At 39.0% G+C, this 26016-nt stretch overlaps 1 pseudogene; it reads right to left on the minus strand.

Annotated features, from left to right (window-relative positions):
- Positions 1–482: 482 nt before the first annotated feature.
- LOC101421168 (acyl-coenzyme A diphosphatase NUDT19-like) overlaps positions 483–26016 on the minus strand; it is a 184623-nt pseudogene continuing 159089 nt past the window's right edge.

Raw genomic sequence — 26016 nt, forward strand, 5'->3', positions numbered from 1 at the left:
AGGGGCTCCAATGAAAGTCCAATGAAGGTTCTTGACGAGTTCTGGGAGATAATGCCTTTCCACAAATGAGCTGGGAAATTCTCTCTCAGTGCCAGGATACCTTCCCCTTTTAAGGCATTCAACTGATTGGATAAAGCATCCCTCATTGCTGATGGCAATCTCCCTGATTGACATAATTGTAATCAGCTATCTATGCTTTGCCCCTGCAGTCCATAAATGCCCTTGTTTTTTTTTTTTGGTTGTCTCAAGTTTATTTTTACACACCTAATCATGACACTTTTAAATCAATTCTGGTAGTAAGTCTAAGGAATTCATACATCACATCAGGAAGGTTAATACACTGGAGTATTAGAAAAACAAAGAGTAGGACATCTTATTTGAACTTTGAGGTAATAAAACAATATAGAAATGGGAAGACGTGAAATTTTTTCTCATGTAACAACAGCATTAATACTTTTACTGATGACATACTTGAAGTTTAAAGAATAAAACAGGCAAGAGCTCAATAATGCACCTGAAATAAAGGCTGTGCTATAACTTTCACAGGCATGAAGTTCTCTAGTTTCAAACAAGTCTGATTAACTCTCCTTATTCATCAGGACTACTTCAAATAGGGCAGCTTGCAAAAAAGCAGCCCTCTACAGATGGCTCTTACCTATGACATATGACTTAGGATAAACCTGTTTAGTCTTTGACTGAACAGTCACATAAAGACTGTAACGATGGCTGTCGTGCATCACTAGGCGATGAAATTTCTTGCCTTCTTTCATGATTTCTTCAGTCTTTTTTTCAGTGGATAAATGTTTTTCTAAATAGTCTAAATCTTCCAAATACAGCTCATTGTTGGGAGCGATAAAAAGAATGTATGTCGAACTCAGCAAGAATCAGTAGCACGGCTGCCAGAGAAGAGCCAACCCTCTCAATTAAGCAAACTATAATTAGCCCCTCACAATATGTCAGGTCCCACAACATGGCAGAATCCAAATCTGCCTTGTCACTTCCTCATTCTTCTTCCCCTTCAGGTCTTTGTTCTCTGTCTTCCCGCCACTGCCCAGGCTGACAAGGCAGTGCGCAGGCACAAGGCAGGTAAACTGAAACCCACTCTACATATCAGTAGTGACCACAACCAATCCCTAACTTTCACCTCCACCCATTACCCCTCCTTTTCCCAAGAGTATATATCCTTTGTTCCCCTCAATAAAATTTGCAGCTTGATCCTCACCCTGTCTCGCTGTCATTCCTCGCGTCTCCTGTCTCATCATTCTCCTCCACGCAAGCCACGAGCCCCAGTTCGCAGCCCCGCTGGCCGGGGCATTCACAGCTGGCGCCCGGACGTGGGACTTTTGGCTTGCGCGTGAGAGGGAACCGCCGTACCCACCAAGATAGAGAGCTCTCTTCACTACTAGCCGATGCAGAGGCGAAACTAGCGGCGCAGAGGTCCAGGCATCCGGGAAGGATCCTGTCCAGGAGGGAGTCCTGGGAACCTACTCGAGGTAAAGTTTCTTCTAGTCTCTTCATTTTTCTTACTTTTTCTAAAATTAAAGTTTTTTTCTTCCATGGGACAGGAACAATCACAACACGATCTATTTCTTAATCAAGTAAAGGAAGCACTTCAGGCGTGAGGAATTGTGGTAAAAAAGAAGGGTCTTAGTGAATTTTTTAGGTTTATCATAAAAACTTGCCCGTGGTTCCCTGAGGAGGGAACCATAGATGAAAGATGTTGGAAAAGAGTCAGTGACTGTTTGAACGATTATTATAACACTTTTAGCCCCTCCCGAATCCCTGTCACTGCATTTAATTATTGTCAACTGATATATGAGATGATTCGGGCTTCCCCCCTGCTTCCCTGATGTTACTGAAATCATCACAGAAGGGGAGACTGCTTTAAAATTAAGTTCTCAACCCCCTTCGAGTTGCAGTAAAAAGTCTGAGCATCACTCGCAACCCCATCACTTACATTCAAACTCAACCCCTCAGTTTAATTTCCTTTGATAACAAACCCTCCACTCCTTCTACCCCCTCCCCCGAGGATGAGGTCTGTGAAAATAACCCAGAAACTCCCAATGAAGATGTAAGTTGTAATCTTAAACTGCTCTCACTTCCGCCCTGCCTCCTCCCTCACTAATATTAAGCAGGGGCCAGAATAACCCTTTTCAAAGTTTGTAGGCAAATTGTGCACGGCTGCAGAAAAACTGGCGATATCAACACAGAAACAGACTTTGTAAAGCAAATTGCCTTTGTAAATGCAAATGCAGCTTATCAGGCAGCAGTTAGACCTTACAGAAAGTAGGAGAACTTGTCAGGTTACTTCAGGCTTTGTTCTGAAATTAGCCCTGCCTCAGGCGCTGGCTGGGGGGAGCGCAGCTGGCGGCAGGCAGCACTCGGCCCAAGCCTTCCTGGCCTTAGCACCCTCCCTGCGCTCCGCGGGCGCGGGCTTAAGTGCCTGCTGATTGAAGCCCGCCAAAATCCACGCCACCACGAAGAGCAAGGCACTGCCCCTGCTTCCCATTAGGGAAGTGGGAAACAAAGGCAGCCACAAGCCCCAAAATCCAAACAAACTTTACGAGGCAATCAACTTTATCCAGGCAAACACTAGCCCACTTTCGCAACTTTTCAAACTCCCTGCTGTCTACATGACAATGTAGCTGTGGGCTAGTGGGGGTTAATAGAGTTAAGCCACTGAAAAAAGAGAAAAACATGGCAACATTGGTGTTCTGTTTTATTTCCATGCTAATTCTAATTGGGCTTATTTAACCAAGATAATAAAATTAGTACAAAATTTTTATCAAGGTTTAAAAAGGAATTTTCAGTTTTAGATCAGTAGTTTATTCCTGAACTTCAAGTCTCAGTATAGTCTTACAGAATAATAATCCAAAAATTTGTGTTAATGGTCTAAACTGCTAAATTAGAGTTTAACTACATTTATGCTGCTCAAGTTATTTTAACTGATTGCTGATGACTAATAAAAATGTTTCCAAGCACAAGCTTTCATATTACAGGCAACATGAAGTCCAGAAGAAATCTTCAAGGGTATAATCTATGATATGCTATATAACAGAAGATTTAAAAGCAGCTATACCAAGAAAGTAAGAATTATGAGTCAATCGTAAATAAATTATATATTTCTGTTAATGTGTTGTAATTGTTCTGTGTTTGTCTGTCTGTTCGTTCAATGTCAATGCATATTGTAATACCTCCGGATGGTAAATATAAATTACTAGAAATTTTTAAAAGAGCTCTATTCAAATGGCCAAAAATCAAATAAGCGCTTATATTAATACTTAAGTTTATTATATTAATACATAAGTTTAAATGTTAATAAGATATCTACAATAATAAAAATTGTAAATCTTAATTAACAAAATTAACTGTACGTCTTCATAAAAAGTTGTTCTTGCCTAGATTAAAATGAATAACTTATCTTTCTTCACAGGATAATATGAAAGATGCAAAACTTAAGTGAACAAAAGGTTAAAAGTTTGTGAAAATGCTAACTGAAATTTAATAAGTCTTTGCAAAAAGGTGTTTTGTCCTAAAATAGGATGGCTAATTTTTCATAAACTCTTGGAACTTAATTTGCATGTGGCGAGTTGTAGAAGGTATTGTGATAATTTTAAGTAAGGGAATGTGCTCTGTAAAGATAAAAGTTGTCTTCAATAGTCTATATGGTTATAAATAAAAGGTTTAATAAAGCATTGTTTACATTAAGGTATTAAATGGCTAATTCCAAAAGGTCATTCTTAAATATATATAAAACTGAATTGATGATGATTATAATAAAAGGTAATTTTATAACAGGAAAGATTGACAGCAACCAGCCTCCCCTGCCAACTTGCTTCTAAAAACCATTTCTAATATTGCATGCTACTAAGTATTTAAAGAAAGGTTCATTATTTTAACAAGCTTGTTTAGTGTTCTCAGTATTATAAGAAGTTTGCTTAATAACTTTGATGTAGGCTATATGGAATGTGTTTTTATTATTAAAGAAACAGAAAATAATTTTGTCCTGAGATAAAATAATTGACTATTGGAAAGAGTAAAGTAGAAGATGGAACCTGAGTGAATGCTGAAACTGCAGAAAGTTGGTGGAAAAGGAATTTTTACAGTTAAAGTTAAATAAAATTTAATGAGTCTTCGAGTAGTATGCTGATGCAAAGTTAATTTTTTTTTGTTCTTTCTCAAAGCCTCTCACCATTAATCTGTTTTGGTAAAGTTCTTATCCTCAGTCAGTATACAAAGAAAGTCTGTCTTGTGTTTCTTGTGCTTATCATTTCCTAGGTATTCCAAGAAGGAAAGCTTTATCTCTTAAAGGAACATAATGTTCAAAACTGCTTTCTCAAAACCTAATCCTGAACAGTAGCCTTTTATTCCAAACTAATTATGAGATTTGTTCTTTTACCTTGAAAGAAAAATTAAAGTAATAATTAAGTTCATTTGATATGTTATAAGCTAAATAAAGGTGTTTTACAGTGTTAAAAAATTAACAACTTTTTCTCCCCTTAAACCCTCTATTAATTAAAGTCGTATGGATAAAAGGTTTCTATGAATGCTTAAACGTGTACAAAGTTACCAATATTTCAACATAATATTAAAGAAAAGTACAATGTGGTTGTTCATGGTTTTAGTTATTATAAAAGAGTATCACAAAACAACCTCTTATCATAGATTAAAGTAACAACATACTATGCAGCAATCCCAAACACTGCTAGTTTGTTGCAAAAAGTTAAAGTCCAGCTGTATTGCTATCACTTTGTTTTAAAACTTGCTAAGACTTTCTTTAGTGTCTTCTTAAACAAATCAAGCCAGCTGCATTCCTTTATCTGTAAAAAACCCAACAATAAACTTTTGCAGTGCTTTTCAAGGCTGTGTGCATAGCCCAACCATCCTGTACAGTATTTACTGATAGTAATAGTAATGGAAAAGCAGAATACGTTACTTTTCAAAAAGAACAGGTTTGGCCAACTCCTTATTCATCTGCTCAATGCACAGAGCTTTGAGCCATCATTAAAGTTTTACAAATGTTTTAAAAGCCCTTGAATATTGTCTCTGATTCTGAATATGTATGCCTTACTGTCAAGCATATTGAAACAGCTCATATCTTTGCTACTGATGAGTTATCTCAACTTTGCGCTGATTTGCAACATCTCATTAGGTTAATATCTATTTACATTATTCATATATCTCTCATGCCTCTTTGCCTAGTCCTATGACATCAAATAATGCTCGAGCTGATTTATTGGTAAGGTGTTTACAAAGTGCTCATAATTGCCATGCTTTAACTCATATTAATGCTAAAGGCCTGTGAAATAAATATCAAAAGTTAACAAGACTACAGGCACAAGGAATTATCTGTACCTGTCCCACCTGTGGACCCTTAACTACAGTGTCTTTTCAGGCTGGAAATAATCCCAGAGGCCTGACTCCTAATCAATTATGGCAGATGGATGTTACTCACATATCATCCTTTGGTAAACTACAATCTGTTCATGTTTATATTGACACTTATTCTCATTTCATTTGGGCTACTGCTCAAAGTGGGGAACAGTTTCATCATGTTCACTCACACCTCTGGTCTGCTTTTGCTGTAATGGGATGCCCTCTGAAAATTAAAACTGATAATGGACCTTCTTACATTAGTAAATCCTTTGAATCTTTCTGTTTAAAATATGGTATTGAACATGATACCAGCATTCTTTATAATCCTACAGGTCAAGCCATAATTGAATGCAGCCATCATACCCTAAAAACTATGCTTTTAAAACAAAAAGGGGGAGATGATGGTATTATAACACCAAAAGATCAATTAGCTAAAGCTTTATTTACTTTACATTCTCTTAATGTTTATAATTCATTAACACCTGTGGAATGTCACTTAGAAAATGTCAAACATCTACAGTAGACACAGGAAATGAAGATCAACCAATATTCTGGAAAGATATTTTAAGCAATGTGTGGAAAAAAGGCAGGATTATAGTAAGGGGGTGAGGCTATGCTCTTATCATTTCAGAAAATGGAGAACAAATTTAGTTATCTGCGAAAAGGATTAAACTCCAGAATGAAGAGATGGAGACTTCTACAACTTCTGATGATGGTGATCGTCTCGCTGGAGCTGGTACTGGAGTAGCAGCCCTAACTACACAACAAACTTCCTTCTCCTCTATCAGGCGAGCCGTCGATGAAGATATAGCCTGCATCGAAACCTCCATTTCCCATCTAGAAAAGTCCCTAAATTCATTATCTGAGGTTGTCCTCCAAAATTGCAGAAGGCTCCTCTTAAAGAGGGAGGGATTTATGCGGCATTAGGAGAGGAATGCTTTTTTTTATGCTAATCATTCCAGCCTTATTAGAAATAACGTAGCTCAGCTCAGAAATGGACCAGCAAAGCGTAATAAAGAGAAACCCAAGGAAATTTCTCCTGGGGGATTAATGGAATCCTCCCTTATATTCTTCCCATATTGGGACCACTAATAACTATACTCCTCATATTGTCTTTTGGACCTTGGGTCGTAAAAAGAATTATTCAGTTAGTTAAGGACCAGGTTGACTCCGCTCTTGGTAAGCCCATTCAAGTGCACTACCATCGACTCCACCTCGCTGATCAAGGTATATCTATGGACCATCCAGACTGTCTCCCCTATGATACCAACTCCCCCCACTAATAAGCTACTGAGTGCAAGGTACAACACTGCAAGAGACGGTTAGAGGTAAGCACAACCTAGCTGTTCTCTGAGAAGCATGCCTCACTAATTTAGGGGACCCGCTCTGTTCGCAAGGGCCACTGGGCAGGGTGCTTCGATCACATGCATCGATAGCATCACTGGCCGCTCAGGGAGCTGGGCTGGTTAGCCAATGACGGGCAACTGAACTGACCTAACAGTCAACCTAAGACAGGGACATGGCCTTTCGCTGCCATGCTTCCCAATGACGGGTAAGACTGGTCACGTGTGTGAGTGAGCTAAAATGGCTCACCGGGTGCAGTTCCGACCTAAGACAGGCACGGTCCCCCCTTTTTTATTCGCCCTTGTAGCGCAGTCGGTAAAGCCCCCTCTTCACATCGAGAAAATGAGGCCTCTGTTTCCCTCAGTCAGCCATGCAGAAAGTACTGTGCTAATAAAAGAAAAAGGGAGATGTTGGGAGCGATAAAAAGAATGTATGTCGAACTCAGCAAGAATCAGTAGCACGGCTGCCAGAGAAGAGCCAACCCTCTCAATTAAGCAAACTATAATTAGCCCCTCACAATATGTCAGGTCCCACAACATGGCAGAATCCAAATCTGCCTTGTCACTTCCTCATTCTTCTTCCCCTTCAGGTCTTTGTTCTCTGTCTTCCCGCCACTGCCCAGGCTGACAAGGCAGTGCGCAGGCACAAGGCAGGTAAACTGAAACCCACTCTACATATCAGTAGTGACCACAACCAATCCCTAACTTTCACCTCCACCCATTACCCCTCCTTTTCCCAAGAGTATATATCCTTTGTTCCCCTCAATAAAATTTGCAGCTTGATCCTCACCCTGTCTCGCTGTCATTCCTCGCGTCTCCTGTCTCATCATTCTCCTCCACGCAAGCCACGAGCCCCAGTTCGCAGCCCCGCTGGCCGGGGCATTCACAGCTCATCACCTGGAAAACGCTGGAGTACCCCATCAGCAGTTAATAATGTAATCGGCAGCCATCTTTCCCTCCCTTCTTTTGCATGATCCAAACAAAATTTGTGCAAGTCAGAGAGAGAGGCAACGTTTTCAAGTCTTCTTATTTCATAAAACTGTGGCGGTGCCAGCCAAATTTCTTTTGACATGAAATTTTCAGTTGCCTCTGATGGAGATGACCACTGGCAGTCCACCGCCTTGGTCAAGTCCGGTCAGGCAGACGGTGCCTCGAGCAGGCAGCACAGGAAGGAAGCCGTGTCGAAGCGGCGGCCACCGGGTTGTATGAAGGGCGTGAGCCAGGCGCTCCAGTCATGCAGCGCCCAGATTTCGGGCGTGCAATCCAGGTGCGTGCACAGGTTCAGGAAGTGACCAGGGTCGCGGCGGATGAGGTGGCGCCAGATATCCAGACCCGGCGGTGGTTCGAGGGCGCTGCTGGGCTCCGGTCGGGACCCTGCTGCCAGCGGGGCTCGGAGGGGCCGCAGCAGCAGCACCCATAAATGCCCTTGTATTACAGTTAGCCTAGTGCTTTCATGACCAAACAATTGGGAACAATTACCTGACCAAGTTGATACAATAATCTAACCTTCACAGTCCACCCCTTGTCAACTAGGCAACCTTACACATAACCATAAACCATACTTAGTCTCTAAGTAAAAACAATAACAATCATATATATATATACACACACATATATTTCCACCTAAGAAAGACCAACTCTCCTGTGTACAACTAGAAATGCATTAATTCAGTACAGAATAGGATACAAGTACTTGGGTAATATTCACTCACAAATGACATCCTCAAATATTATGACGTGAAACACATACAACTTGTTATATGATAAGGGAAAAGTTTGGGGAAGAAGACAAAGGAATTTGTTTTGTGTACATACACAATCACCATCATCATGAAATAAGGAAGAAAGATTCATGATCATTATAATCCTAATTTCTGTAATGGGTCACATGGTTGAAGTTCATATATATAACTACCTTCTTCCACTACCCTTTCTGTGTTTCCATTATCCTCAGCAAGCACTTCAGCTGGTCGTGGTTCTTTGCCTGGTGGGTGACACAAACTTTCATTCCTGAAGATTCTGGGTCATTGTTAGTCCTGCTTGGAGTGGGTTGTTGCAATTTTCCATTAAATTTAATCATAGGACATGGCAGTATTAGGAAATGCCCCAGAGGATCGTCTCTACCCCAGGCAAACTTTTTTTCACCCCCATTAGTTAGATGCAGTCCTATTTCCCCTTGATATTTAGGATTAATCACCCCAGCCAGTACAGTAATTCCCTTATTTACTGTTGATTCAAAGGTAAGAGGAGTCCAAAGTGGCCAGGTAGCAGTTTTAACTTCCAGTTCAGTGGAATCACTGCTGTGTGCCCTGGTGACAGTACTCCACCTTTTGGTACTAAAACCTGTAGACCAGTGGAGTTTGAGGTTGCAGGAATGAGAAGCAAAAATTTTCCTAGTTAAAATTATTTTTACGAATTACATTCAAAAAACACGAGGTCCCAATCAACCCCACCGCCCCCACCCCCCACTCCCCCCACAGCAACACTCTCTCCCATCATCGTGAGACATCCATTGCACCCAGTAAGTACATCTCTGAACATCACTGCACCCCGTAGTCAATGGTCCACATCATAGCCCACACTCTCCCCCGTTCCATCTAGTGGGCCCTGGGGGGGTCTACAATGTCCTGTAATTGTCCGTGAAGCACCACCCAGGACAACTCCATGTCCCGAAAATTTTAATTAAAAAAATAAATAAATAAATAAAATGTATTCACCAAATGTAATGAATGTGTCAAAATGATGAAAGAGGTTGTTGATGTGGGAGGAGTGTGGAGGTTGGGGTATATGGGAACCTCTTCTATTTTTAAAAGTAACATTTTTTTTTGTGATATATGTACCTTTATAAAGAAGACAATTAAAAAATTTTTAAAAATAAAAAAAAAATTTTCCTAGTGGGTCACTAGGAATAATAGTGAGTGATGCCACTCCCACTTCCACCCCTTGATTCCTGGACCCATGGATCCTGGTTATGGGAGAAAAAACATCATAGAGTGGACGCTGATTTACAGCATACACAGCCTCCTGGAGAACATTGTTCCTGTCCTGTAAGGCATTGCCACCTAGATGGCACCATAATTGAGTCTTCAAAAGTCCATTCCACCATTCTTTCAATCCAGCTGCTTCAGGGTGATGGGAGATATGGTAAGAACTGTGAATTCCATGGGCACGTGCCTATTTCCATACATCATTGGCTGTGAAATGGTTTCCTTGATCAGAAGCAATGCTGTGTGGAATGCCATGGCAGTCAATAAGACATTTGGTAAGTTCACAGATGGTAGTTTTGGAAGATGCATTGCATACAGAAAATGCAAACCCATATCCAGAGTAGGTGTCAATTCCAGGTAAAACAAATTGCTGCCCCTTCTATGCTGGAAGTGGTTCAATGTAGTAAACCTGACACGAGGTAGCAGGCTAATCACCTCAACGAATGGTGCCATATTAGGGGCTGAGTGTGGGTGTCTTCTGCTGGAATATTGGACATTCAGCAGTGGTTGTAGCCATGTCAGCCTTGGTAAGGGGAAGCCCGTGTTGCTAAGCCCATGCATAACCTCCATCACTGCCGCCATGGCCACTTTGTTCATGAACCCACTGGGCAATGACAGGAGTGGCTGGGGAAAGAGGTTGAGCATTAGACACAGAGTGGATCATCTTATTTACTTGATTATTAAAATCTTCCTGTGCTGAAGTCACTCTCTTGTGAGCATTCATATGGGACACAAATATGTTCATGTTTTTTTGCCCACTCAAAAAGATCTATCCACATTTGTCCCCAGACGTCTTTGTCACCAATTTTCTGATCATGTTCCTTCCAAGTCCGTGACCATCCAGCCAAACCATTGGCAACAGACCATGAATCAGTGTAGAAACGCACCTCTGGCAATTTCTTCTTCCAAGCAAAATGAATAACCAGGTGCACTGCTAGAAGTTCTGCCCACTAGTAGGATTTCCCTTCACCATTGTCTTTCGGGGTTGTCCCATAATGGGGCTGCAGTGCTGCAGCTGTCCACTTTCAGGTGGTACCTGCATATCTTGCAGAACCATCTGTAAACCAGGCCCAAGTTTTCTCTTCCTCAGTCAACTCATTGCAAGGGACTCTCCAAGAGGCCAAAGCTGTGGACTGGGAAAGAGACGGTAACATGGCAGGAGTTGAAAGGCAGTTTCCTCAGGGCAGACTGGAGGCTCCTAGGTGCTTGGTAGAGTTTGACTGGTATGTGCCTCAGGGATGGGAGAAGGTCCAGACTCTCTGGGGCAGGCCAGAGGCTGGGCAGGGCAGGCTTCAGTATGGCTGATACCCACCTCTGGATTGGAAGTTGTTTCAGACTCCCTGGGGCAAGCTAGAGCCTGGATGATACAAGTTTGACAAGGTGTTGTCTCCATAGGGTAGGCCATACCAGGCTTATCTGGTAAAGTCTCAGCAGAATTCAGGGTTCCAATGTCTCCACCAATATTATCATCATCCTATATGTACCCATCCCAATTCTCTGGATTCCACTCTTTTCCAATCAATGCCTTCACTTTAACTGCAGAATCCATGCAGGGTTGAGATTTTTGTTTCATTTGTAACTCTGCTACTTGTACAATGAGAGTCTGAGTTTGGTCTCAGATACTTCGAACCTGTGATTACAGGAGACAAAATTTTCTTTCAGAGCACACACATAAACTTCCGCATCACTCATGTAGTGTTTAAGTTTGAAATTTAAATCATTTAATTCATCTCTTTCTTTTGTAACAGTATCCAGAGGATCTAGGAGGAGCCAGCCAATATCATTATACCATCTGACTCCACAAAACTCTGCCAAGGTGTTGAAAACACTCTCACCCAGATCCTTGCTTCTTATTAACATGGAAGTAGGGGAATCCAGTGATGATATTTTGTGTATTTTGATTGACAACTTGTGCCATGGACTGTTAGCAGCCTCTACATTATTGGAAAGTGAGTCATCAGTACCCTTGAGTCCAATTACAGTAGAGAGCCATTTGCAAAACTCCAAGAACTACCTCAGACACCCCATCTTTAAGAATCTGCTCCTCAGGAAACACTGCCGGTACCAAGCTGTATTAGTCAGTGTTCTCTAGGGAATCAGAATCAAATATTTGCATTATCAGTGTCCCAAAAAGAGAAGAGAATGGAAAAGGGGCAGAAAGAATATTTAAGGAGATAATGACTTAAAAATCCCCAACCCTTATGAAGGACATAATATCAATACCTGTATTAGTCAGGGTGCTCTAGGGAAAAAGAATCAACAAGAGATATCTGTCAATAGTATGAGATTTTATAAAAGTCTCTTATGAAGCTGTGGGGATGCACAGTAGTTTCACATGCAGGCTGCAACCATGGGCTCCAATGAAAGTCCAATGAAGGTTCTTGATTAGTTCTGGGAGATATTGGCTGTCCAAAGATGGGCTGAGAAATTCTCTCTCAATGCTGGAATCACTTCCCCTTTTAAGGCATTCAAATGACTGGGTTAAGCATCCCTCATTGCTGATGACAATCCCCCTGACTGATGTAATTGTAATCAGTTTTCTATGCTTTACCACTGCTGTAAAGTCAGTCATGACTGACGTCCATAAATGCCCTCATATTACAGTTAACACAGTGCTTGCTTGACCAAACAATTTTGCACAATTACCTGACTGAGTTGACACAGTATTCTAACCATCACAGTGACTGATGAGAGTCTCAACTGGAAAAATGATTCTAGGCAGTTCATCCTCTCCTGGGTAAGACTTCAACTGACAGACAAAAGGTGTCCCACCTTTATAAGAGATCAAGTCTAATTATCATTACTTCCCCTTTTGGACTGTGGGATGGCTGGCACTTTAACTCATGATCTCAATGTCTGCAATGGCCCTTCTCTTAGCATCTGAGCCCTCAGCACTAAATTTAAACTTAGTTCATTGTTGTAAGGATCTGGTTACAAGAGTCCAGTTGCAGTGTCTGCAGCACTGAAAGTGCACCTTGCTCCTTCTGAGACCTGGAAGAGGCCAATGTCACTGTTGTCAGAGTGAGCATGAAGGACACTTGTGTATGATGTCCAAAAGCTATTGGCAAGGAACAGGCTGCTGGTAGTAGCCATGATATCTGTTTTCCTGTGGGATCACTGATGCTTCTTGGCTCTCAATGGTATGGCTCTTGATATTCATGAGGGCATCTGCCTCAACAGTCCTGAGAGAAATGTTAGAGAAGTAGGCAGGGACATGACAGTTACCTGTCACTGCTGGCAGGCATTCATGATGTTCTTCCACAGATCTTCCCCTCACAGAGGGCAACCCATAACATTTCATTGTTCCAAACTTGTTTTTAGTATCTGCATTCCTGGATAGGGATGGCAGTATTCAACAGGGCATGCTGTGTTGCACATAGTTGATTTCCTAAGGGACTATATTGTATTTTGGACCATTTCCACAATTATGACTAGACCCCAAAGGGTATTTTTTTAGAATATTGTCTCTGCCACAAACCCCACCCAAAGCCAATATTAGTACTGGCTTTATAGGGTAAGTCAGGGTCCCCCATCCCTTACTGCTTAAGTTTGTGCCATTGTTTTAAAAGCAGCCTGCTTGGGGGTTTTCTTATTTCCAAGCACATCTTATTTTCTTTCTTTTTCTTTTTTTGATTAACACATAAAATTATTTTAACATTTGAGCTAAATGAAGGATGAAGGGTATTCAATACCCCAACAATATTACAAGCTCTATTAATATAAAATATTGTAATTTATCACTTAAAGTAGGGGGTATAGTGTTTGTTTTACTCAACTAAACAACATTTGAGAATTTGATAGACAGGATTTTGTAGCTTTTCCCAAATTTTGCCTATGACAGGCTCTTAAGATAAGATACCACTGTCACTGATGGTTCTTTCAATTCTGAAAAAACAATTAATGGTTATCATAATATAATCAATATAATAAAATAGGGTTACAGCCACAGGTTTCTTCCATGAAGCTATATTCTTTTCTAAATATTTTATTATATAATTTTTAAAGATACATAGATTACAGAAAATGTTACATTAAAAAGTATAAGAGGCTCCCATATACCCCACTCCCCACATCCCCCACTCCTCCTACATCAACAACCTCTTTAATCAGTATGACACATTCATTGCACTTGATGAATACATTTTGAAGTACTACTACACAGCACAGATTATAGTTTACATTGTATTTTACACTCTCTTCCAGGCCATTCAGTGGATTATGGCAGGATATATAATATCCTTCATCTGTCCCTGCAATATCATTCATGACAACTCCAAACCCTGAATATGCCCCCATATCACACCTCTTCTTCTCTCTCCTTGCCCTCAGAAACTCCTGTGGCCACTGTCTTCACATCAATGATACATTTTCTTCCATTGCTAGAGTCACAATAATTCAATAGTAGAATACCAGTAAGTCCACTCTAATCCATATTTTATTCCTCCTTCCTGAGGTAAGGATTGATGGTTGAGTTATGCAGACAGCCCAGGGGAAGCACTGAAAAATCCACTTTTGGCCTTTTCACATGAAGGTGAACGCAGGCTGGCTTAGCTTTCCTAAAGATATACTAAAGAGATGCATTCCCCCCAGTGTGGGACATGACACCCGGGGATGAGCCTCCCTGGCACCGAGGGATCACTACCACATACCAGCTGAAGAAGCAACTAGAAAATGAACTTGAATTAAAGATTCAATGCGGAACAGCAGAATATACCTATCTACATATAATAACATGACTTCGGGAAACGGTTTGACCTAATGTAAGGGGGAAATGGAAAGGAGAAATGAGATTATAAGTCTGTGAGTCTCTAAAAAAGAGTCTGGAGGTTGTCAGAAGGAATACCCCTATGTACAACTGAACAGAGTCTAAGAGACAGATAAGGTAGATACAACCCCAGGTATTGGTTCTTTTGAGGGATAAAGAGACCCACGGGTTCTATGGTCATGGCAGAAGGGGTTCACTGCCATGACAGATGGCCCTTCTTTGGAGCTGGTGTTTCTGCGTGATGGAAATGGACTCAGAGGGGATCTCTTTTCACAAGACTTGCATGCTACTTTATTGGAATTGTAGTTGGTGCTGGGTTTAAGATATATGTAGGGGATTTGAATCTCTGGACTGATAATATGACACCCAGGCCCAGAGCCTCAACAGACTTCAGCTCCTACACTTTGACTTATTGGACTTACTCCACTCAGCTAACATGGAGTTGAAGAAGGTCAACCACCACAACATGGAGCCTAGAGTGTCTACAACTAGAAGCGGGAAGAGTGCATCCAGTACCCATGTGGAATCTAAGCCATCACTTGACATAGATGTGCAATGGACACAACCAATCCAATGTCCACAGAGAAAATGTGGAATGGTGTGGGAACGGTAACCATGGGGGCTGCTGGGTGTGGGGAACGGGAGGAAGAGATGAGATGTGGAGGTGTTTTCGGGACATGGAGTTGTCCTGGATAGTGCTTCACGGACAATTACGGGACACTGTAGATCCCCCCAGGGCCCACTGGATGGAACGTGAGAGAGTCTGGGCTATGATGTGGACCATTGACTATGGGGTGCAGTGATGCTCAGAGATGAACTTACCAGGTGCAATGGATGTATCACGATGATGGGAGAGAGTGTTGCTGTGGGGGGAGTGGGGGGCTGGGACGGTGGGGTTGAATGGGACCTCATATATATTTTTTAATGTAATTAAATATAATAATAATAATAAATAAATATTTTTTAAAAAAAGATATACTAAAGAAAGCCTTAGCAATCTCTAAAACAAAGGATGGTGACATGGCTAGATATTAATTTCTTGCAACAAACTAGTAATACTTGGGACTGTTGCATACAAAAGTGGTGTTACTTTGATCTATGATAATTTACTGTTATGCACCACCCCTGGCAGCCCTCAGTGGCTACTATCTTTCTTTAGTCATAGAGATGCTTCTTTAGCAGAGGTGAAGCAAATCAGATGACTATAAGCCAAAACATCTGCCTTTTGATTTCCAAGCAAAGACGTTATTTCTGTGGCACATAACATTTTTTTAAATTGATTTTGTAAAAATATTACATTAAAAAATATATGAGGACCCCTTCAACCCCACCACCCCCACCCCACCACTCCCCCCCCCCCCCCAGCAACACTCATTCCCATCATCATGACACATCCATTGCATTTGGTAAGTACGTCTCTGGGCACCTCTGCACCTCATGGTCAATGGTCTACATCATGGCCCATACTCTCCCCCATTCCATCCAGTGGGCCCTGTGAGGATTTACAATGTCCGGTGATTGCCCCTGAAGCACCATCCAGGGCAGCTTCAAGTCCCTAAGACACCTCCACATCTCGTCTCTTCCTGCCATTCCCCATACCCATTAGCCACCATGTCCACTTTTCCCACTCCAATGCCACCTTTTCTCTGTGGACATTGGATTGGTTGTGTCCATTGCACCTCTATGTCAAGAGGAGGCTCAGATTCCTCATGGATACTGGATGCAATCCTCTCGCGCACATAACATTTAAAAAAATTAAAACCATGATTATCAACATTATACTTTTATCTACTATTATGCAAAAACATTGTTAAATTTCTAGGAATAATATCCATTCAAGTTTCATCTTCCTCATCCTTTCTGTGAAGAAAAATAGACTATTCTTTTCAATTTAGGTAAAGAACAAATTGTTTTTTCTTGGCCATTTCCATAGAGCTTTTTTAAGAATTTGCATTTATCAATTTAATATTATCATCTGGAGGTATGAAATTATACACTAACATGGAACAAACATGCAAACATAGAAAGAGTTGAGACACACTAACAGACACAAAGTTTATAATTTGACTCATATTTCTTACTCCTTTGGTATGCCTATTTTCAAGCCCCCCATCATTTCACATCTCTGATTTTACTGCTTTTAAGATATCTTCTGGACTCTGTGTTGCCTGTAATATGCAAGATTTTTCTTGGAAACAAGTTTATTACTTATCAGCAACCAGTTAGGAATACTTGACCAGTATAAATGCAGTTAAGCTCTAATTTAGCAATTTATACAGACTGACTTTTAACACATACATTTTGAATTGCTACTCTTTAGGAGTACACTTAGACTCGAAGTTCAGGAGAAAGCTATTGATCCAAAATTCAAAGTTCTTTGTAACACCTTGATAAAATTTCTAATAAAAATAAAACATGCCTAAAACTTGAAACATTGTCAAAGTAACATCCCATTCAAACATTTCTACAGTTTACACAAGCATTATGAGCTTTCAGTTTTATGATCTATTTTTACTGGCTGGCTTATGAAAGCTGCTAACATTTGCCTTTTCTCTTACTTTAATAGTGTTGCCCAGTTCAAAAAGTTACTAAACTTTGACAGCACTAATTTTATCTATTTGGCCATCCAGGCCCAATTAGAATTAGTTTGGAAACAAAACAGAAAATATAAATGTTGCTAAGTTTTTCAACAACTCCTCTAGCAGTTTAATTCTATCAGCCCACAGCCACATGATCACTGCTCCCTCCATTACCTGGAAGGATGAGAACTCACTAGCCCACCACCACATCAGAGGCATTCTGATAATGTAATTGTACCTGAATCCTGCTGGCAATGCCAAAATGTTTTGCTAAGGAAGGATTAAAAATAATGGAAGCTTAATATCTAATGAATCCTGCTGACTATGCCAAAATGTTGAGTAAAGGGCAAAAATGATATATGCTCTATAAAAGCAGCTTTATTCAATTAAATGAGTTTCAAGATATATCAATTGATTGTAAAAATTGGGTAATCACAATAGAAAATAATTAATTCGAGACTTAGGAAAGAATGAAATTATATACAAACTCTCACCAAATTGGGGGGAAATACAACATATGATCTTTTATGAGATCAGGAAGTCCCTTTGGTGGCCAATGAGATTCCCAGTAGGAAAAACAGTCCCAGGCAGAGTGTCCCCTCCTGCATGAGACTTCAACTGACAGCTGAAAGGGCCCCCCTTCTATAAGAGACCAAATCTATGATCTCAGGGTGGTCATGTAACTTGTGTTTGTCAGCTCCCCCTGGAAAAACAATGGCCATCTCTGGGGGAATGGCCTATACACACAAGAAGCAAAATCTTGCCCCAAAGTGCTCTATTTTATACATGGTACACTGAAAAGGAACATCAAGGTTTTCAGCTTTTAGTTGTATAGGGTATACAAACAGGATGTTCAAATGTCATGTCTGGTAACTTGTTCCTTTTAAACATTTGTTTTTGGTCACTAGGTAAAGGGATTGCCTGTACAGCAGAATTAAAACATTCCAAAGGAAAATTAATACATTAATTGTTCACATTTCTAGACTAAAATAGCAGGCACTATGATTAGAAAGCTTAATAATTCACAATTCTTAATAATTTTTCCTATAGCGTATCAGAAGTGTAAGATTTCTTTTTATAGGCAGGATGTTAGGCCTGTATCGAATATATAGTTACCAAATGTTTTTTCCCATTGAGTAGACTGTCTTTTCACTTTCTTTACAAACTCCTTTGAGGTGCAAAATTTTTCAGTTTTGAAGAGGTCCTATATATTTATTTTTTTCAATGCTCATACTTTGGGTAAGAAGTTCATGAAACTATTTCCTATTATAAGATTCTGTAGATGCTTCCCTATAGTATCTTCCAAGGTCTTTATGGACTTGGCTCTTATATTTAGATCTTTGCTCCATCTTGAATTAATTTTTGTACATGGTGTCAGAGGGTGTTCCTCTCTCATTCTTTGGATATGGATTTCCAGTTCTGCAAACACCATTTGTTGAAGAGGCCATTCTCTCCCAGTTGAATGGGCTTGGTGGACTTGTTGAAGACCAGTTGACTGTATATGCCAGAGTATATATCAGATCTCTTAATTTGGTTCCATTGACTAGTATGTCTATCCTTGTGCCAGTACCATGCAGTTTTGACCACTGTAGGTTTGTAGTATGTTTTAAAGTCAAGTAGTGTGATCCATCTGATTAATTTTTCTTTTTTCAATATGTTTTTGGCTATTTGGGGCTTCTTGCTCTTCAAGATAAATTTCATGGTTAGTTTACCCAATTCTGTAAAAAAATGCTTTCATGTTTTTTATTGGGGTTGAATTAAATCTTTAGATGAGTTGGGTAGGATAGACATCTTTAGGATGTTTAGTCTTCCTATCCATGAACAGGAATAGTCTTCCATTAACTTAAGTCTTCTTTGCTTTCCTTTAACAATGTGTGTTGTTTTCTTCCTACAGGTCATTTAAATTTTAGTTAATTTTTAATTTATTTTTTTAAATTTATTTCCCCTTCCCCCTCCCATTGTCTGATCTCTGTGTCCATTCACTGTGTGTTCTTCTGCATCTACTTGCATTCTTGGCAGCACTGGGAATCTGTGTCATTTTGTTGTGTCATCTTGCTGCACCAGCTCTCCATGTGTGCAGCTCCACTCCTGGGTAGGCTGCAATTTTTTCATGCGGGGTCGCTCTCCTTACAGTGCACACTCCTTGCACATGGGGCTCCCCTATGTGGGGGACACCCCTTCATGGCATGGCACTCGTGTATGGCAGCACTGCATGTGAGCCAACACACCACATGGGTCAGGAGGCCCTGGGATTGAACCCTGGACCCTCCATATGGTAGATGGACACTCTATCAATTGAGCCACATCACTTTCCTCTTTAGTTAAATTTATTCCTAGATATTTAAATCTTTTAGTTGTTGTAAGTGGTATTTTTTCTTGATTTCATCCTCAGAATGGTCATTATAACTGTACAGAAATGCTACTGATTTTGTGCATTGATCTTATAACCTGTGACTTTACTGATCTCATTTATAAGCTCTAGAAGCTTTCTTACAATTTCTCAGGACTTTCTACATGTAGGATCTTGCCATCTACAAATAGTGAAATTTTCATTTCTTCTTTTCCTACTTATATGCCTTTTGTAGATTTTCTTTTCTAAGTGCTCAGGCAAGTACTGCTCATACAATGTAAAGTAGGAGCAGTGAAAGTGGGCATCCTTGTCTTGTTCACAATCTTACAGGGAAAGTTTTAGGGTTTCTCCATTGAATAGAATGTTAGCTGTGGGTTTTTCATATATACCCTTTATCATGTTCAGAAAGTTTTCTTCTATTCCTATTTTTTCAGAGTTTTTTTTTTTTAAATCAGGAACGGGTGTTGTATTTTACTGAATGCTTTTACTGCAACTATTGAGATGATCATGTCATTTTTTTCTTTCAGTATGTTAGGTGAGGTTTTACATTGATTGATTTTCTTATGTTGAACCATCCTTGCATACCAGGGATGAAGCCCACTTGGTCGTGGTGCATAATTCATTCGATGTGTTGTTGGAAATGATTAGCAAGGATTGTGTTGAGAATTGTAGCCTTTAAGTTCATTGGAAATATTGTACTCTAGTTTTCATTTGTTGTGGCATCACTGGCTTGGTATTAGGGTGATGTTGACATCATAGAATTAGATAGGCTGTATTTCCTCCATTTCTATTTTTTGGCAGAGTTTAAGCAAGATTAGTGTTAATTCGTTCCAGAATGTTTGATTGAATTCACCCGTGAAGCTATCTTGTCCTGGGCTCTTGTTAGTTGGGAGATTTTTAATGATTGATTCTATCTCATTTCTCATCATAGGTCTGCTGATTTCATCAATTTCTTCTTTAATCGATCTAGGCTGCTTTTGTGTTTCTAAGAATTTGTCCATTTACTCTAAATTATCCATCATGCTGGCATATTGTTTCTCAAATTATACTCTTTTGATACTTTTTATTTGTATGGGATCAGTGGTGATATCGCCTCCCTTGTTTCTTATTTTATATATTTGATTTTCTCTTTTTTTCTTTTTACTATAGGTAAGGGTTTATCAATTTTATTGATTTTCTCAAAGAACCAGCTTTTGGTTTTATTTATATTTCTAGTGATTTCTACTCTTTTGATACTTTTTATTTCTATGGGATCAGTGGTGATATCACCTCCCTTGTTTCTTATTTTATATATTTGATTTTCTCTTTTTTTCTTTTTACTATAAGTAAGGGTTTATCAATTTTATTGATCTTCTCAAAGAACCAGCTTTTGGTTTTATTTATATTTCCAGTGATTTCTTATTTTCAATTTCATTTAATCATGCTCTAATCTTTGTTATTCCCTTCTATGTCAAATAGAACTAGTTTGTTGGTTTTTTTTCTAATTATTTCAGGTGTGCAGTTAGGTGTTTTATTTTAGCTCTTTCTTCTTTTTTTAATATAGCCATTTATAGCTATGAATTTCCCTCTCTGTACAGCTTTTACAGCATCCCATAATTTTGATACACTGTGTTCTCATTTTCATTCATTTCAGGGTAGTTACTGATTTCTTTTGTGATTTTCTCCTTGACCCACTGTTTTTCTAAGATTGTTTTGTTGAATTTACATGTCTTTGTGCCTAGTCAGGCTCTCTGTCCCTTATTTATTTCCATCTTCATTTAACTGTGTTCAGAGAAATTACTTTGTATAATTTCAATATTTTTTAATTCATTGAGTGTAGTTCTGTGACCTAGCATGTACTCTCTCTTAGACAATGATATATGTGCCCTTGAAAATAATGTATATCCCACTGCATTTGGGTGTAATGTTCTGTATATATCTATTAGGTCCAAATCTTCTAATGTTTTATTCAAAGTCTTTACTTCTTTATTAATTCTTTCTTGAAATGTTCTGTCTAACGGTGGTAATGATGTATTAAAATCCCTCAATATAATTGTAGAGGTATCTATTTCTCCACTTAGTTTCCCCAGTGTTTGCCCCATGTATTTTGAGGTGCTCTGTTTAGATACATAACTGTTTATGATTGTTATTTCCTCTTGAAATATAACTCCTTTTATTAACAAATAGTGCCTATCATTGTCTTCTACAGTGGTTATGCATTTAAAGTCTATTTTGTATGATATTTGTATAGTTATTCCTGCCCTTTTTGGATATTGTTTGCTGTAAAATTTCTTCCCAACCATTCACTTTAAGTGTCATTCCATCCCTAGGTCTAAGTTGGGTTTCCTGTAGACAACATATTAACTTATCCATTTTGCTAGTCTGTATCTCTTGACTGGTGAGTTTAATCCATTAACATTCAATGCTATTACTGTCAAGCAATTATTTACATTAGCCATATTTTCTTTTAGTTTATGTAAGCCATGCACACTTTTTATTTCTCTTATTTTTAGTTATTCATACACTGTCCCCAAACTCTATCTCTCCTAATTTTTTCCTTTGACCTGCAGAACTCACTATAGTATTTCTTGAAGTGCAGGTTTCTTATTGATATATTCTCTTAATTTCTGTTTATCTGTGAATATATTGAACTCTCCATCGTTTTCAAATTCCACTTTTGCTGAATAGTCAATTCTTGGCTGGATGTTTTTTTTTTTTTTCTTTTCTCTCTTTAAGTTTGTCATACCACTGCCTTCTTGCCTACATGGTTTAAGATGAGAGATCAGCACTTATTTTATCATGCTCCCCTTCTATGGGGTGGTTCTCTTTTCTCTTGCTGCTTTCAGTATTATTTCTTTATCTTGAACACTGGACTATTTGATAAGTATTCATCTTGGAATAGGCTTGTTAGGATTTATACTGTTTGGGGTATGTTGTGCTTCCTGAACATGTAGGTCTATGTCTTCCATAGGGTTGGGAAGTTTTCAGCCGTTATTTCCTCCAACACAACTTCTGTCCCCTTTACCTTCTCTATTCACATGGCTATAATGCATGCATTTGTGCATTTCATTCTGTCATCCAAATCCCTGAGTCCCTGATAGATTTTTTCTATCTTTTTACCTATCTGTTCTACTGTCTATTTGATTTCCCCTCTATTCTCTTCCACATTACTAATTTTTTCCTCTGCATGTTCAAATCTGCTGTTACATGCTTCCATTGTATTTTTGATTTCTTGGATTGTGCCATTCATCATCACCATATCTGTTATCTTTTTATGTGTATTTATGATTTCTTCAGTGTGTTCTCTCAGTGTCTTAGTAACCTTAAACCCATCCTTCACTTGCTTAAGTTTATTCATTATATTTATTTGGATATCTCAAATTAATTGTTCCATGTTATGCATCTCCACCTATTTTTTGGTTGGTTCATTGGATTGGGCCATGTTCTCCTGTTCTTAAGTATTAGTTGTAATTATTTATTGGTTTCTAGACATCAGTATATCCTGATGGTTTTTTTCCCCCATTATTAACTTCTTTTTCTAATCTAGGGTTTCATTTTGCTGTTGCTTTTGTGTGTGTTGTTAAGTTTTAATTTTGACACTTTGTTCCTCATATCCTATTTACTTCCTGTTGTCTATGTTCCTTTGGGAAAGAAATAGGGCTAGATAAAAGGAAAGAAGTATGAAGAGAGAAACAATAATAGTATTGATTATAGAAAAATGTAAAAAAAGGAAACACGTAATACCTAGGAAAATGAATAATTAACTCAAGTAAGAAGTGCAGAGGAATAAGAAAGAAAAGGTGAGTACAAACAATGAAATGAGACACAGAATAGAGAAAAATGTATAGAATGGATTAAAAGACCAAGATAATGAGAAGAGAGGGAAAGAGAAAAGAAAGGACAAAAAGAGAAAAAAGTAAAAAAGAAAGATAACAGAGAAAAAAGGAAGGAGAAATAAGAAAAAACTGAAGACCAAACAAAAAGAGGTGGAATGAAAGAAGAACAGAAAGTAGTAGATAGAAAATGGGAAGGAAAACTGGGTAGATAAAACTGATAGACATAAACAAAACAAGAAAACAAAAGATGGAGGCAACACTACAAAGAAGAAACAAGAGAGCATCTACTAGTTAACAATAAAGGGGGTGGAAGAAAGAGGATAAAAAAGACAAAAAAGAACAATTAACAAACAAACAAAGAAACAAGAACCCTGGATAAACAGCTGTCCTTAGGCTCATAAGGATTTTCTCAGGCTGCCTGTGTTCATCAATAAATTGCCCTGCAGTCTACCCTCCCCTGAGCTAACAGTTCTCCATGGGTAGTTAGCTTTTGGAAAACTATCCGACAACTTTCCCTCAGGCAGGTTAAAATATGTGCAGTGACCCAGATTCCTGCTTATTAGGAGCCTGTCTGATCCTGCACCCTTTCTATTCTAATTGCCTTCCCTCCCAGAGCATCAGGGCATGACAGCCTGCATGAGAAAGGACCCCCCTTCCTCCTCCTGTTCAGTAATGGTCCCTTCTAAGATTCAAAGAGGATGCTGGTGACTTAACTCACCAAAAGAAACAACTCTTAATCATCTTCCAGACCTCTCCTCCTCTCATGGATCCCTAAATAGGCCACTGAAAACTTATTAAGGCTTCATACCACCCTCTTCCCTTAAGAGAGTTGGTATTTTGATAGTTATAAGTGCAGGGCTAGTTTGTTGCTTTTCTTCACACTCTTCCCCACCCAAATCCCTCTTTCCCACTTTGGCTGAGTGCAATAGGCTGCCTGCGAATATTTCCTTCTCACCTCTTCCCAGAGCCACCTCCCTGTTGGCAGGTGTGCTTCCTGAATTTTAAAGAGGGCTCAGGTAACAAAAGCCAGAGAAATGAAACCCCTCTCCACACTTCACCAGAACCCTCTTCCTCCCAGAAAATGCTGCCTCCCACTCAGTGGCTGATGAAAGTTGGGGGTTCCTGGAGGTGTTTTCCTTGAGGAGGGGACTTAGTCACAACACTTTTCTAGCCACAGGGGCAAGATACTCATGATTTTCCCTTGGGCTTGTTTTCTCTTTTTACAGTTCCCTCCAGATTGATGCCCTGGTGCCTCCTGCTCTGTGGGTTTGCAGAACAGCTCATTTGGGTAGGATTTTGCCCCTTCTCAGCTGTTTTTTTTCTTTTTTTGTGTGTGTGAAAGAGCTCAGGACTGTACACCTAAAGAGATACCATCTTGGAAGATACCCTAATTCAACTTTTGACCTTAGATGGTCTTTGAGTAAGTACAATTCACTTATCGAATCATCTAGTCCTGGGTTTTCATCTATGGGAGGATTTGATGATAATTTCAGTCTCTTCACTGGTTATTGGTTTGTTGCAGTGTTCTATTTCTTCTAGGGTCTGTGTAAAAGGTTTGTGTGTTTCTAGGAATTTGTCCATCTCATCTACATTTTCTAGCTTTTTGTCCCACAGTTATTCATAGTAGCCTCTTATGAACTCTCTTATGCCTGAGGGGTCAGTGGTAATTTCCCCCTCTCTTTTCAGATTTTATTTCTTTTTGTCATCTCCTTTTCTTTGTCAGTGTAGTTTGATTTGCCAGTGCTGTTGATGTTCTTAAAGAACCAAATTTTGGTTTTACCGCCTCTTTTCTTGTTGTTGTTCATTCTCCACTTCATTTAATTTTGCTCTGATCTTTACTACTTCTTTTCTTCAGCTTTGTTTGGGATTAATTTGCTGTTCTTTTTCTAATTATTCCATTTGGGCAATTAGGTCTTCAGATTTAGCTTTTTTACCTTTTTAATGTAAGCTTTGAGGTCAATAAAGTTCCCTCTGAGCACTGCCTTTGTAATGTTCCATAGATTTTAATATGTTCTGTCTCATTTTCATTCATATCAAGATATTTACTGAATTCTCTTGGAATTTCTTCTTTGACCCACTGATTATTTAAGAGTGTGTTGTTTAATCTCCATATATTTATAAATTTTCCCTTTTTCCAACCATTATTGATTTCTAGCTTCATTCCATTATGATCAGAGAAAGTGTTTTATATAATTTCAAATTTTTATTTAATTTACTGAGACTTGTCTTGTGACCCAATGTATTTTCTATCTTGGAGAGGATCCATGGACACATAAATAGAAGGAATATCCTGCTGTTTTGCAGTGCAATGCTCTATAGATATCTGTTAGGGCAATTCCATTTAAGATATTCAAATTCTTTCTTTCTTTATTCATCCTCTGTTCAGATGTTCTATTGCATACTGAGAATGGTGTATTGAAGTCTCCAACTATTATTTCAGAGGCATCTATTTCACACTCCAATCTTGCCCATTTGTGCCTCATTTTTTTGTGACACTCAGATTAGGTGCACAAACTTTTAAAATAGTTATTTATTCTTCCTGATTTGTCCTTTTTATTAATATATAATGATCTTTTTCATTCCATATGACAGTTTTGCATTTAAAGTTTATTTTGTCAGATATTAGTATCACTACTCCAGTGCATTTTTGGTTATTATTTGTACAAAATAACTTTTTACAACCTTTCACTTTTAACCTGACTGTCATTATCTCTGAGGGGAGTCCCTTGTAGACAATATACAGATAGCGCACACACACACACACACACACACACACACACACATATATATATATATATGTA

The sequence above is a fragment of the Dasypus novemcinctus genome, chromosome X (genome assembly GCF_030445035.2).
Source record: "Dasypus novemcinctus isolate mDasNov1 chromosome X, mDasNov1.1.hap2, whole genome shotgun sequence".
NCBI lineage: Eukaryota > Metazoa > Chordata > Mammalia > Cingulata > Dasypodidae > Dasypus > Dasypus novemcinctus.